The following is a 4,249-nucleotide window of genomic DNA, read 5'->3' as shown; positions in this document are numbered from 1 at the left end:
GTTTCCTGGGTGAGCGCGGCGGCCGGGCCCGTTTCCGGAAGGCTGATTGCATCAGGTGTGGAGCTGGGCGCCTCCTCGGCCCAACCTGGCGGCCAATGCGCCTGCGCGCGTCGCCCCGCCCCGCCGCCGAGCACTCCACCGCGGGTTTTCCTCCCGGTCTGGAGAAGACCGAACCGGGAGGGGCGGGCGCCATTGGTCGCCCCGGGACCCCCGGGAGAGGGGACGGCGGGGTGGGACTCCCGGAGAGCCGCGGGCGGCTGTGGGGGTGCGAGGGAATAGAGTGCGGTGGAAAGAGGATCTGCCTGGAAGGGTGGAGGCCGGTCCTGCTACTGAAGGGCAGGATGGTCTTGGGCTGGCTGATTGCCTCGCCTCTCTGGACCTGAAGGACGTAGGCTAGAACTAGAAGGCGTTCCAGTTCAGTCTGCATTTTCTCAAATTGGGTTAAATTGTGGCCTCCGGCTGTCCATGGTCCACCAACTTGATAGGCGGATCTTGGAGTGCGGGTGAGCACTTTCATGGATTTATAGGGATTTCTCAGTGGCAGTATTGTTTTCTGTTGCAGTAAGGAGCGACATGATTGTTGGCCTTCAGATGAGTCTGAGGAAAATTGTTGATGAGAGGTTGTGGGGGATGCAAACACCAGAAACCGGTCTTCCGCAATGCAGCTTCCCTCCACCACTGATTCCTTGCAACCCCACCATGAGTCGGAGTCATGGTCCCATCATACACTCTTTCATACACACCTAGTAGATTTCCCTCCTAGCACTCCCGATGTTTTTTATGACATTTTTGAGTGATTATCGGGTGGATGTCTGCTCACCTCTTTGGACTGTAAGCTCTAGGAAGGCAGGGATCTGGGTTTCTTTTTTTATTTATTGGTACTCCCAGGCTTACTATAGATCTTAAGGATCCTCAATAAATTATGATAGTCGAAGCAATAAAGTACTGCCCACCCCAACCACACACAATCCTCACGTGAAGAGTAAGGACCAGCTAGGTGTGAGTTTGTTATTCAAGGAAGTAGTGAATTCTGGAAGTTTGGGGAAGAGGATGAGTGAGGCGGCGCTATAACTTCATAGTTACCGTTTGTTTACTTCCGGCATAATCTTCCTGACACAGATCACAGATAAGGCTGTGGGTATAGGTACAGTAGTGGTTCTCAAAGTGTAGTCCTCTGACCGGCAGCACCAGCATTACCTGGGAACTTGTTAGATATACAGATGCTTGGGCCCCACCATAGGCCTACCTATTCAGAGACTCTGGAAGTGGGACCTATTATAGATAATATTCCTGGGGACGAAAAAGAAATTATGCTTTTCCCCTCCTGCAGGTTTGTTTCTCCCCTGAGGTGATCTTGCTGTGATTTTCACCTCAAGCAATGGTGTGTGTGGCATATGCCTGGGATTCTGCATAAGGAGGCAGAAGTTCTCGCCTACAAGTTGCAGCTGGGTGGGTGTGGGCAGCTGTCATCTGGGTACATCTTCCCATTATAAGGGATTGCAGACATGTGGGAGAAAAGACTAGCCAGGGATGAGGTTACCCAACTGCCTGCTGGCGCAGACAGACGCCAAGCCACATGGAGGGGATACTGGGCTGCATCGCGACTTCCAGCCCTTGGCTCACGGAACCCAGGCCCCCACTGCCTCCCTGCCATCTTCCCAGGTAATAGGGGAACCGTGGGTCCCAGCGGCCCCGCAGCCTCTGCCTGCAGGGGTCGCACGAGGAGCGCGGCCCGCCCCCTCCTCCCCGGCCCCCGCCCCCGGCCCCGCCTTTCTCCGGTTCGGCCCCCGCCTGGCCGGGTCCCTCCAGTCTCTCCTCGCGCAGCCGCCGCCAAAGCCTGGAGAAGTGGAATCTCGCCGGCGCCGCTGCCTGCGCGGGACTCGCGGAGCGGCACTGGGCATGCTCAGTCGCCGGAGCCCGTCCTGGTCTCAAGTAGGAAGCTCGTGCGCTGCACCCGCAGCTGATCCGGGCGCTCCAGGGAAGGCGAGATTGGAGCAGAGCGGCCGGGCGCCGGTGCCGGAGCGAGCGCGGCGCGCATCGCTGGTGAGCCTCGTTTTCTTCCTTGCTTTTGCCCTGGACCCCAGGGCGGCCCGGGAGTGCTGGCGAGAGACCCGGGCAGCGGCAGCGGCAGCGGCAGCGGCAGCGGCAGCGGCGTGCGACGAGTGGCTGCGCGCAGCCCGGCTGCTGCTCCTCTCCTGCCGGCCCCGGGGCTGCGCGGCCACTGCCGCCCGCCTCGCGGCAGCCACAGCTGCAGCAGCTGCCGCCGCATCTGCAGGGGGAACTCGTTGCGGAGTCCGGTGCACCCTGCGCTCGCGCCGCAGGGCCGGCCGGGTGGCACCGCGACTGCGGGCTCACTCCTTGACTTCCATCCCTCCCGCTTCCCGGCGCCCTGGTTCCCTCGGCAGCCCGGGCTTGGCGGGGCCTGGGGCGGGGGAAGACAGGGTTGGAGGGGGTGCGCCCGGGTGGGGGGCTGCGGAGGGGAAAAGTGAGGGCGGGCGCCGGCGGAGAAGAGCGCACACCCCCTTGCCCTGGTACCGGCCTCTGCTGTGCGGTTGGGCTCTCCCTCCTGGGGCGGCAGCGCGCTCCTGCCGGGGAGTTGGAGACGGCGCTGGCTTCTTGGGGGTTCAGACGCTAGCTGCTGGGAGATCAAAGGGGGAAAAGTTCATTTCCCTCTCGGCGGCAGAGAGCGTTTTAAGTAGAAAATGGCTGGGCGAAGGGGACCTAATCCGGGAAGCTGGCCACCGGGTCCTGAATGCCCCTCTGCTGCCCGGCGGGAGGAATGGAGGGTTGAACGTTGGAAATGACATTTGTTCGATGAAAACAGCGCTGGACGGAGCGAGGGGTGCCGAGTCCCATAGAAACAATGCTGGATGGTCTAGACCGCGGTGAAGAGATCTAGAACTGAGGGGGTAGGGCGAAGGGCCGAGGGAGAGTGGAACTTGAATTAAACCAGAATAAATTGGAGAAATCAAATTTAGAGTTGTGGCCGTTTTGTAGTCAAGTTCTGCGCAGTTTAGAGCCACAACTGTCATAAACGTTTTTGGATGGATTGAGTGGTTGGGAGGGCCAAGATTGAGAAGAGACTAATAAGGTCAGGGTCAGAAGCTCCGACGAGACTGGGTTCTGGAGGGGGCGTAGTTTTAACAAGTCCTTCAGTCACTGTCTTTACAATGCGCCTGATGACTTAGATGAAATACCTAAAGGATTATCATAAAATGATGCCAACAGTGGTGTTTCAGTTCCAAGAAATGAGGAAACTTTGGGAAATTGGCATTGGTTTGTCATTTGTTTAATATTTAACTGATTTAAACAAACAAAACAGTGGCTTCCTGATCTGTTGTTCTGGATTTGGGTCTCTTAAGTCTTTGATTTTTTTTTCCTTGTCATCAAATCTTGTCCTCAAAAGGCCATGATAATTAAGGATATCCAAGTTTGTGTAGCTGGCCTTTCAGGAACATAATCCTTGAAGGGGGATTTCTTTGTGAATTTAGGTAGCAGCTTTGTTGCATTTTCTATTTGTAGCTTGAAAACAATAATTGTTCAACAGCTGTGTATCGTAATTTGCAGAATCCTAGAAATGCACTGATTTGAAAGGATGGCATTTTTCAGATGGATGAGGAATCTCGTGCTGGGGGAGATGCTGAGAGAACACAGGTGGCAGTATAGTGGGCTAGGAGTCAGGATACCAAGGGAGACACACAGGCAAGATTTCTGTTGCTTTTCTTCTGTCATCATCGTACTGCATGACCCCCAGAATCCCTTGAGGTCTTCATAATCCAGGGATGCCCCTGGGTATTTGCTCAGAGCTTTGGAGAAAGGGGTCTAAAGTTGAGATCTTTTTCCAGGGAAGGAGTTCCTTACACTTTATTCTCTTTTCAAAAGGATATTTTGAACTAGGTAATTCACCTCCAAGGAGCCAGCACCATTCAGCACTTTGTGAAACTTTTATGCAGTGGTAGTGGAAAAGCTTGATGAGCTGAAGTCTAAAAGACTGGCATTTTACACTTAAATGGACTAATATGAGTAAGAGACTACAACATTATTTAAAAAATTACTACATCTTGTAAGAATCCACATGTACAAAGATAATGTATTTTAAAACTGTTACTCTTTTTACTTTTTTAATGTCACGTTTCAACTTTCAATGATCTTTTTCCTGCCACCAGAAAAACAACAAACATTGAATTCTTTCTTTCTTTCTTTCTTTCTTTCTTTCTTTCTTTCTTTCTTTCTTTCTTTCTTTCTTTCT

At 53.9% G+C, this 4,249-nt stretch overlaps 1 protein-coding gene across 6 annotated transcripts in view; it reads left to right on the top strand.

The window, feature by feature from the left end:
• Window positions 1–1,775: 1,775 nt before the first annotated feature.
• APBB2 (amyloid beta precursor protein binding family B member 2) overlaps window positions 1,776–4,249 on the top strand; it is a 382,316-nt gene continuing 379,842 nt past the window's right edge. For 3 of the 6 annotated variants that reach the window (XM_049631938.1, XM_049631929.1, XM_049631928.1), the window contains exon 1: window positions 1,776–2,043. The gene's annotated coding sequence lies outside the window, so the exon portion shown is untranslated. The remainder of the gene's footprint in view (window positions 2,044–4,249) is intronic. The other 3 variants (XM_049631930.1, XM_049631927.1, XM_049631931.1) reach the window with 2 other exon arrangements.

Source organism: Panthera uncia, chromosome B1 (assembly GCF_023721935.1).
Source record: "Panthera uncia isolate 11264 chromosome B1, Puncia_PCG_1.0, whole genome shotgun sequence".
In the NCBI taxonomy this organism is placed as follows: domain Eukaryota; kingdom Metazoa; phylum Chordata; class Mammalia; order Carnivora; family Felidae; genus Panthera; species Panthera uncia.
This window is presented reverse-complemented; position numbering and strand designations above follow the sequence as displayed.